Source organism: Anser anser, assembly GCF_964211835.1.
Source record: "Anser anser genome assembly, chromosome: 5".
In the NCBI taxonomy this organism is placed as follows: Eukaryota; Metazoa; Chordata; class Aves; order Anseriformes; family Anatidae; genus Anser; species Anser anser.
The window spans coordinates 15,404,584-15,415,505 of NC_139725.1; the positions used below are offsets into that span (position 1 = coordinate 15,404,584).

The following is a 10,922-nucleotide window of genomic DNA, read 5'->3' on the forward strand; positions in this document are numbered from 1 at the left end:
GCCAGAGTAGAAAGAGGAATCATGTAATAGTCAAACTCAGTGTCAGGAACTTAATGATTCTTGTTATTATTTTCAAGATTAATTGAAATTGCTCACTTCCAAATTTAAACTTTATGAAATGGTAACTAAAATATGGCTATTTCAGTCTCTGGAATTGAAATGTTAAAATAAATATTCATGACCTTATTAAGAATGACTAAGTGGGTGAAAAGCAAGTTGCACTCACATTTAAAAAAAAAAATGTTACTTTCAAATTTCTGGTAACTCAGGAGCAAATGATCTAGAATACTTGCATGTTCATGAGCTAACATATAAAACATAACTGGTATTTATTATTCTGCTATAAGTTGCCAAATCACAAAGAAAATGGAATATTCAATTCTTAGCCATTTATAAAATGATGGGAGAAAAATGGCCTAGACAGTTTCAGTTTAAGTTAAATATGCCAGTGCTGTAATGCTGCCAGTGGCGTGTGGTTCCCCCTACATTCTAACATTCCCTATGTCTCTCCCACTCCCACTCAAAAAAAAAAAAAAAAAAAAAAAAAAAAAAAACACACCACCAACAAACTGAAACAGGCAAAAAATAAAAATAAATCAATAGGTATTTCTACAGACTAAAAAAATTCAATGTTCATAAAATTATATCCAGAGTAGGGAGCTCTAGACTGAGTATAAACTTGACAGACTGAAACACAATGGAACTCAAAATGATTTTGTCTAATAGGATTGCCACTTACATGCAAAAACAAACACCAACAATATAAACTATACCAGGTTTTTAATGTAGCTAGATACAGTTGAAAGCAGATGAGATTCCTAAACTAGGAGAGGGAGTTTATAAGCTTATAACTGATGCTTGGGAAATGTTTTTAGAATATTTTATAATTATGATAATTATGTAGTCTTTTCTATGGGTTAGTAGGGAAAATGAAACTAAGTCTTAAGGTACTTCTTTTCTAGGAACTATAGATGATAATAATATAAAATGACAGTGAGGTATCTCAAGGTGATTAAGAGAAGGATGAAGTAAAGAAATTTTTAAATGTGAAATATATTTTATATATATAAACATGTATGTCTTAGGGATAAAAGAAAATATAAATCTAACTGTGGAACCAGTAGTATTGTCAATAATAATTCAGTAAGATGAATGTCTTTATTTTTTTTTCCTTTGGGGAAGGGCCAATTTATGTAGTTAACAGATAATCAATTATTTATCAGTTTCCTAGTAGACTGTATCTGTTCTTATTCTTTGAGTTCCAGCAAGGTATTTGGACTGAAATTCTTGCATCTATTTTAAAACTTACCTGGATAAGTCATCTGTAATATTGGTATGTCATAAATCTTGATAGTTATGGGAATTCTAGAAGAAGGCTAATTGTGTTGTAAAAAATAATTAAGAACAACAATGAGTGAATGTCTGACTCAATACTTGTGACTTAAATGTGAAAAGGTAATATGATTATTTCTAATCAATACAATTTTGTTTTTGTTAAAAACATTAAGAACAGTTAAGCTATCTTTGTATTTTTAATCAAATTCCAAGTGTATCTGAATGTGCTTTGTTTGAAGTTCTATAAATTGGAAGTCTCTTATTCACTTGTTAATCCCAGATGAGATTTGCATAATCCAAAAGGCACGGAGATCAGCAGTAAATGTGATTCATAATTGTTTCAAAGCTGAGACATGCAAGGTATGCAGAGGTATGTCTGAATCCTATTCAGATGCCCTAGGTGCTTATCTGAGACTGGGATTCACAGCATATGCTACTTTTGTGACTTTAGGTCTAAGATAGCGCTTTGATTTCAGGGATTTGTTGGTTCTTCTAGTGGGGGTAAAAGTTGGGTCAAGTGTTCAGCTGTTCATGGGGCTTCCTGTCAGGGGTAGAGTGCTGGTACAGCTCTGATGGTACCTTCGGTGCAAGTTAAAATGGTGGTAGCTCAGGTGACTTTGTATTACATGTGTTATGGCAGAAACATGTCACTAGGCTGTTGTAAGTCTTTTTAGGATGTTGCTGTCACACTTTAAATACAATATTACAGAGTTAACACTGCATGTTGATTCCGTCAGAAATGCTTGGTCATCTCAAAATGTTATTGCAAGTGTATTTCTACTATAACCTATTGAGGCTCGGTTCCTGGTTCCATGCTGTTTAACATGATTATTAGCCTGGAGGAAAGCTGGAAAGTATTCAGGATCTCTGGAGACATGGAGAAATATGGGCAGATTTTAAGAATCAAGTGAAGGTAACGATGTTCTTAGGAATAGTATAAAAAGTTTATAAGCTGAAAAGTATGTATAATTAAGCATTTTCTTTTTAAATTGTGACCTGGAACGGCTTAAAAATTTGAATTGAAAGAGACTAATAGTAGGTGATGCAGAAACTAAGTCCTAAGATACTGCCTAAGCAGAAAACAAAAAGGAGGAGGGAGAAAACAATGACCAAGAAACATTTTCAAACAAGATTGGGAGTGCCTTTTCAGGGTGGAAGACATGGATAAATGCTTCCACCAGACAACAGGAGAGAAGTGATGAAGCAGCTGTGAAGAATATGGTGAAAGACTATCTGGGACTACTTATAGAGAAGGATTGTGACACAGATAGTATTTTCCATGTGGTATTATTGAAGCATCTGTTGCTTCTGATGATTTTGCTGTTTGTTTAAACTTTTAATGTTAGGGCAATTGTTGCATCCTACTTTAGTCTTCATTTCTCTTTACTGTGCAATTCCTTTCTTAAATGAGTGGAATTAAAACCCCCAGGTTTTAAGTTGTCATTCTTGCATGCTATGGGTAGCTTAAGCCTCACTTTCCTCCTCTGAATGAAGAGCTGTGAGGGTTTTTCTGTAAGAAATGGAGTTGAGTTCTGAAAAGTGCTTTGAGATTGTTAAAGGAAGAGTCTTTCTGGATCTTAATTAGTATTATAATGATGAAAGAGAAGCAAATATAATCTTTGAGATGTTTCAGCATCGCCTATTCTATCAACTTAATTTCTGAAGAGGAGGATCAAGGGAAAGTCCATCTTTTACTGGGTCTTGCTGTCTTCAAACTTCATTAAAGACATGCACATAGTCCGTCAATAATGAGATTCTCCATCTCCGTAAGCTTCCTTGTCTATTCATTTTTCTTTCCCACCTGCACTCACAATGGTGGCTGTTTGCTCCCACATACATTCAACAATGCATCATTTGTAAGCTGGCCCTCATTCATTTCATTCCTGCTTGAAAGGCCTGACAGAAAGCCCTGTGAAAAGCCTTTCAATGCAAATGCCAGTTTAATGACTTGGTTCATTCAGCAGTGGGGAATCTGAGATAACTTGACTTCTCCTCACTGCAAATACAAGAAAATGTTTTCATAAAGCCTTGGACGTGTCATGCTTTTTAACAAGACGCCTTCAGTTTGCAAACAAACTGATGGTTTTAACTTTTAGTTAAATAAAATCTCAGCATTTTTCTGCAACATCAACCTCCCACACCTCTCTCTGTGCATGAGGAGGGTACACCCCTCACTCTGCTGCCTCAAAATGAATCTGCTTTTGAAAGCTTTGATTTGCTTCATTTCCTCAGCAGAGCGGCAGTTCCCCTTGAGGATAAACCCTTGTTTGATTGGGTCTTTCTGAACACGTCTGAATATCAAATTATTGGGAAATTACAAGTGAAGTTGCACTTATTAAAGCCAAAGGACAAACATGTTTAGTCTGTTTCAACAGCGTGTGTTGCAGTTTGTTCCTGGGATACATATTCTTCTTACTAATTCTTTCATTTCTAAATTATTTGTTTACTGAATTTTCTCACAGAAGGATGAAATCAAAATTATGATAATAAAATGATGACATTCTCTGGTAAGCCTTTTGGTATTCTGTATAGAATTTGAAGATAATGGTTGTAACCCTGATGTTGTAAAATAAATGAATGAACTTATTTTCTGTTCAAGTTCACAAACCCAACTGCCAATTATTGGGAAGTTGTGAGGAACTGACCGGGGATAGAACCAACAGGGTTTACACAGACTATGATAAAGTTTTATTGAAATTAAACTTGACAGAGAAATTAAGAGAATGACTTTGTTTTATGTGGGTTGTCTGGCCAGGATTTTGAATGCAACGGTGGGATGGCTTTTATGTGACAATTCCTCTGTGAAGCAAGCTCAAAAATTTCTTCTTTCAAGTTTCCTCACCATTCTGTGTTGCACAAATGGTTCCACTCCAATATTTGGTTCACTTGCCAGATCCACTTGCAGATGAGCCTTCTGCAAACAGTATTAAAGTATTTTGAATGGTGTTCTCTTCTATTTTTAATTGCTTTTATTTTTAATAGACCAATGCTCAGGGTTTGTTGGATGCTCTTTAGTCAGTAATAAAGTATGCCAGACATGGAAAATTCTTTCTTGTCTTTCCAAACATAGATTTTTACCATTTCTGGTGTATACATACTGAATAAAACTAACAATGAAAACTTACTGACTGTACCACTCTCTACTCAAGCACAGGAGCTAACATAACAGCAACAGCGGCCAGACTCAACATTTTCTTGTTTCTGCTGCCCTCCATGAGGTGCAAGCCTCTTGTGCTGACTGATGCTCCTGAGTGCTAAAGCTGACTGATTGCTTAGAAATCAGATTGGAAAAGTAGGATGTAAGACTCTATACTCTGGAAAGGAGGATGAGAAAAGGGAATAAAGTTACCTGTATGTTACCAAGTCCTATTTAACTGTCTGGCAACTTACTCCCTGTTAACAGTTGTTAAAATCAAAGGTTGCTATTTTAGTTGGTGTTCAGCTAGGAATCATTCAGCTAGAAATATTTCTTAGCATCATAACATGTAATTAAGTAATTAAGCTTTTTATCTTCATAGTGCTCCACAGATATTTACTTACAGAACACTTGTAAGCTGATGTTTGGTTTCATACCCCGTCTTGCAGACAGGATCACTGAGCTGAGGAGGTGAAGCCATTAGCCTAATGCTCCCGCAGGAGCTGGTTTGGAACCAGTACCAAGCTGTGCTGCTGTGACCAGAAAAGTAGACCTCAGAGTGTTTGGTTTTAAAAGGGGGTGTGGAGGGGGTGAAGGTCCCCCCTTCTCTTCCACTTGGAAAATTTCAAAACAACCCCCTTTCAGGTGTGCACTGCTTTGTCTCTTGCCAGAAGATCTGAATCTGAACTTTTTGAATGAGCTATTATACTATTTTAAAAGACCTTTTAAAATTAGTATGCAATGACATATCAACTAAATTACCCTTGACCTTGTTAATTCTATTTTGTGCTGTAGTAACTTTGTTAGGATAAATTATGAAGCATGTACCACCATAAATACCCATGGATCATGTTGTATTTTTCTGTTGTACTGGCTGCCCTTGACATATGAAAGCAAATGAAAAATGAAACCTTGTATATCCTCTGCTACTTAAAAAAAAAAAAAGTTTAGGTAATAACATTCATATGATTAATAGCAGAACCATTTTACAAAATCGTATAAGAGAAAAAAAGGGCTGATATTAAAAGGAACAGAGTATGTTAGCTGTTCTTTGAGTCAAAATCTAGACATTCCAATATGAACACATCTTTTATTATGATCACACATAATTTCACTTTTTTCCATGAGACCAAAGTAGGCTTCATGTGACATTCATTAACAAGTGAGCTGATTGTTCCATGCTGTTTTTATCATTTTTTTAATCTAGTCTAATTTGCATTATTAGATTATATGAGTACTTGCAAAAAGCCCCTGATTTCTCTAACAACAGGAATTATACTACAATTTGTGGAAGAAGAAAAATATTTTTTTTTCTGCCTCAAATATTCCATTGCATCAACACCCAAATTTGTGCTGTATGACTTGTCCAGAGTAGAAAGCTGGACACAGTGGTGGGGCCATAAATGCTGACTGTTAGGCTTGTAACTTCACCTTGGTGCTGAATGTAGTCTGTCTCTGGGGCAGACCACAGAGATCCCTTTAGCGGAAGGGAAGGATGACCCCTGTGACTGAGCTATTGCTGATATGAAGTGTAATAGATCTGCGCACCTGAAGTAGGGCTGACCTTTCCTAAAGCACATCTCACAGTTTAGATGGCCAGCAGGTTGCTGTGAGGGCAAGTATAACATAAGCGCTTTGCAGCTTTCTTCTTGTTGTCTCTGAGGAAAGGTGCTGTGCTGGCAGTTTGTCTCAGACTACGTGGCTGTAGGTGTCTCTGCATGCCTGAGAAAGGAGTGTATGCAAAACCAAAAACTGAGCAGGAAGACTGGATTTTTCCTTGTTTGGCACAAATGAGAAATGCCTGGGGTAGGTGTCACTGTCCTTGCTTTTTGTTCCTGGAACATCTGCTACTAAGAGCAAAACAAGTTTGTGTATTAATCTAAATGAAATTATAGTTCTAAGATTCACTGTTTTAAATTCCTGAGGAATGGGAGGATAATAAAGATTTAAACAAGATTTCATTCTGTGGCTATTATTTCTATCAATTTTTAAGTGGAAAGTGTTCTTGATTCTGATAATACCTAGTTCTGAAACACTTGGCATTTTCAATTGTTTGTGCTTAACTGAGAGGATTATGGTATACTCTATTTTAGAAATAGAAACCCACAGAGTACATTTTTATTATTGCAGAGCAGGATTTTTCAAACGATGGATTTCAGTTGGTACCACAAGTAGATTTTTTGCTAGACTTCACCAGTATCTCAGATACTCAGTTCCTGTGTGAGAGCCCATATTTTCCTGGCTTTTTAGGGTACATGTAGCATTCGTTCTCCGATTTACATGTTGTGAAGAAGACATACCAACACCGAAAGGCATAGAGGTGGTTTGTTGCCTCCTTTAAGTGGTCCTTGGCAAAAAAATAAAAAAATAAAAATGCAGGCCTCGGAAGAGTTATTGAATAGCTATTATGCAGTGATAAAAGGTTTTCATATGCTTTATCTATGCGAAATAATAATAATAATAAAAAAGTTACAGATGTTGAGTTGCTGAGCTAGATCAAAACACAGAAAAAAATAAAAATCCATGCGTAAGGCAAATAACGTAACTGAGCATGCAGGTGGAGTACTGCATTGTTGAAATGCTTGAGTTCTCAGTACACGATGTAACCAATTTGACTTTGTCCCTGCTAGCAGTGGTGTTCTCTCACGGCTTAAAAAAGACAGTGAGTCTGTGTGATGGAGCAAGTGGATTCAAAGTCTGCTTAGTTACTAAATAAATATATATATACATACACATAATGTACCTAACTTTTACATTAGTCTAGAAAAAGAGATGTGAGACAAACCATGAGAAAGGTGCTTTTGTTTTTCAGAGTGCTGTATTACGAAGTGCTGATCGCATGTATTTCAGTGAGTGAAAGGACGCATACTTGGCTCTGAAAAGCCTGATGGAAGGTTTAATGGAAAAAAACTGGGATGATTTCAAACTTTTTTTTTATAATACGAATTAAAAAACATTAGTGTGAGGGACCCTGACTTTTGATAAATTTACAATCCATTGCACTTTGTTTTTAATTCTAACAAGCTTTCTTGCTACAGAGTTGTTTCAATTACAAGATATGTTGATTATAAGCCACCCACCTAAGGCTTGGAGCGGTAATTGTAAGAAGAAAGCAGTCTGAAAATCATGTAAATTGAATGAGATGGGGAATGAAGAACAACCTGTTGAGCAGTGAAATTGAATGGGGTAAGAGAAATGCCGAATATCTCAATGGGTCCAAAAGGGGAGGGGGAAAATTTCTATCCAAAGAAGAATCAAAAGTAAATCACCACTAAGAGTATAATCTTACTATTTGTTGTATACAGTTATTTTCTCAAAGTCTTAAATTACAGAATGAAAATGAAGTTTTGAGTGCAACTTTTTTCAGAAAGATTTCTGAATTGCCACTGCATTCTCTCTTACTGATGGGAGGTAACATACGGAGGCCAGAGAAATTCTGCATTTTAATTTCCAGAATCCTGATCTGCCAACTGTTTCTTCATAGGGAGCTATGATAATATGTAGCATCTCATTAGACACAATACTTCTTACTATATAAGGTTTTAAGAAATTGTTTACTCGGCAGTAGAGAGATTTCATCTTGTACCTGTATTTCTCATTGAAGGTGATTATACTTGATAGGGTGCTGAGAATGATTTAGGATATTTAGATAAGCCAGGGACAAGGCTACTTCCCACATGATCTAGTTTCCAGATATTAGTTGGCTGACTCCCAAGATTGTACATTGAGTCTGACTGTGTTTAATCAGGTCTCCCCACCCAGAACTGGTTCTTTGACTTGGTGTAACTTTGGATGGAGTGTTTTTAGGACGATCTTGGGTTTAATTCCTGTTCCAATGGGGTTGATGGTAGCTTTGTTAAAACTATGTAATAACTTCATTGAAAATATCTAAAATCCTCTTGAGATAAATTTTTAAATGTTTATTTCTATACTAAAACAAGCAACAACAACAACAAAACAACTTTGAAATTTGTCAATGAAAATTGCTTCCTCCAGTCATGATCTTGAGTCCTGTGTGTGAATGCCAGCCATTACTGTAAGGCAGAGAACCAAAGAGGATCTGGAAAAATCCGATGGTCTGAACTGGAGTCCAGACAACCAAAACAAATTTCAAGAAAAAGTAACTGCAGGCAACTTGGTCTGGTTTTTATATAGTCAATAACTGTAGTTATGTTTTGAAAGAGGCTCTTTTCCAGTTCTTACGTCAGGCTCTAAGAAAGATTTGGCATTTGAAATTTGAATACCACAATACAAGTTAGTGTGCAAACATACAAGTCTGCTTACTAAGTTTTCCCTATACTTCAAGTATCTGCATAAGTGGGAACTCTATTGAAAAGCTCAAGATACATCTGTAAGATTTTTGTCCTGCCCTCTAGTGTTAGAGAGGCCTTCTAAAATTTTCTAAAATCAGATTTTTATTTGCAGTCTAGTTTATCACAGCTTAGTATTAGCTGTTAACATATGTAACCAGATTTCTTCACCAGAGTTCATTCTTCTACACTATGTAAAACTTGTGACTTCTGAAGGTCTGATTCTGTCAAATGGTTAGCACCCATTAAGATTAGCAAAAATATTTACCTTTTCCATGCAAGAAGAGACAATGAAGTGCAAGATTTTTATACTATGTATATTGGGGTGGGTTTTCTTTTTCTTTTTGAGTCTCAGTACAAGGGCCTTGTAGTTTGCTTCAAGGACTCAAACACTATTTAAGTCTTCACAGACGTGCTGGGTGTATCATTTCCAAAACTTTTCTGTAGCACTATTTCATGTTTCCTCCTTAGTTAGGAATGCTTGCATGGTCTGTTTTCAGACCTGACATGAATATTTATACTTTGTCTACGTCTTCATAAATTAGAGTCCAACGAGATCAATTGAAGTAGCGAATCAGAGAGGACACAGTGTAATGCTAGCAGAAATTTACTATCCTATTTCTAATTGAGACCTGATGACTTAAGGGAGGAGGCAGTCCATATCCATTTCAGGCTATTCTTTAATTTTCTGCACCATAGAGGTTTGAGTTTCACTAGTTTGGGGAGGCTGTTTGATTTATTCCCAGATCAGTGCATTAAAGCCGGGAGAATAATTATAAATACAGTTCACTAATTCTGATCTCTGACTTCTTTTTTTTTTTGTTGCAATCCTGTAAAGTTGTCCCTTCTGGCAGTAAATTGCACTATTTCTACAAGTTGCATTTTTTTCTTTTAGGTGTCTGATACAGTCCAGTCTGCTATAGAGACTTCTAGACTACACTGTGATAATGACCAAGTTACATCTCAATCTCAGTAATTGTACCACAGAACAAATTCAAACTCTTATCCTTGTTTCTATTACCTTGGCTCAGCCTCTCAGATTCCATTTTACAAATTTTCTTCTTTTTTTTTCTCTCTTCTGAAGCAACTCATTTTGTCCTGCCTAGTGCATACTTAAGCTTAGAACTCAATACCAAATAATTTTATTATAATCACACTTCTAAAAACTTGTTTCTACTATAAGTCCATAGGAGGAAAGCCAAGGGGGGGGGGGGGGGGGGGGAGTTAACAATTGAGAACAGTTTTCAGCATTCCTAAAATGAGCATTGCTATCTTTGAGAATCATCTTGCTATTGTCACTGTCATCTTTCTCTTTCTATCTTGTTCTCTGTTCTTAATGGTACTCTGTTGTGTAATGTCAGATCAAAATATGTGATAATGTATCTTCCTTGCTCTTATTAGCTTCTTGGAACATTTTGCCTAATTATAAAGAAGTGCTGATGAGTAGCTTGTATTAAAAATATATCGAGATCCCATAGCTGCAGGAAAGCTGCTCTGATGTGGTTGAAATTGAACTTTAAATCATAGGTACTGAAATTAAAATATAATAATGAAAACATTTTGAAGATCTACTGTGAAATGACAACCTGAAGGCAGGCAACTAAAGTATTGTATGGAAAACAAAACAAAAAACAAAAACAAACAAAAAATACCTGTCATCTCTGAGTATTTTATATTGCCATGAATATAAAAAACATTGAAGCTTACGGTTAAAGGCAGCTATGACCTAACCATTACTGGATTAGAAAAGAGGGTATTGAATAGATTTCTTTCTCTCCATCCCCATGATTGATTTTTAACTGTCTAATTCACTCAACTAGAGCATTACATTTAACTTGGATATTACTTTATTGAGCAGTACATGTTATATTCAGGTAATATATTCAAGATTTTTTTTTTTGCATTTATTTGAGACTTAATGTAACCCTTTGTTATTTGCATAAACTGAAGAATAACTGATATTTTCAAATCTACCACTATGAAGACTTTGAAAGAATACATTTTTGAATTCATTATATCTTTTCCTTTTTTTATTTTTTATTTTTTATTTATTATTATTATTTTTTTAAGATTATGGTGAGGAGAAGGCACAAGTCTTTTGCAGTGGGATTGGGACTCCTATTCATTATGGCCAGCCACTT

At 35.5% G+C, this 10,922-nt stretch overlaps 1 protein-coding gene across 6 annotated transcripts in view; it reads left to right on the plus strand.

The window, feature by feature from the left end:
- The window catches only part of LRRC4C (leucine rich repeat containing 4C), a 515,355-nt gene that overhangs the window by 70,573 nt on the left and 433,860 nt on the right, over positions 1 to 10,922 (plus strand). The window lies entirely within an intron of this gene.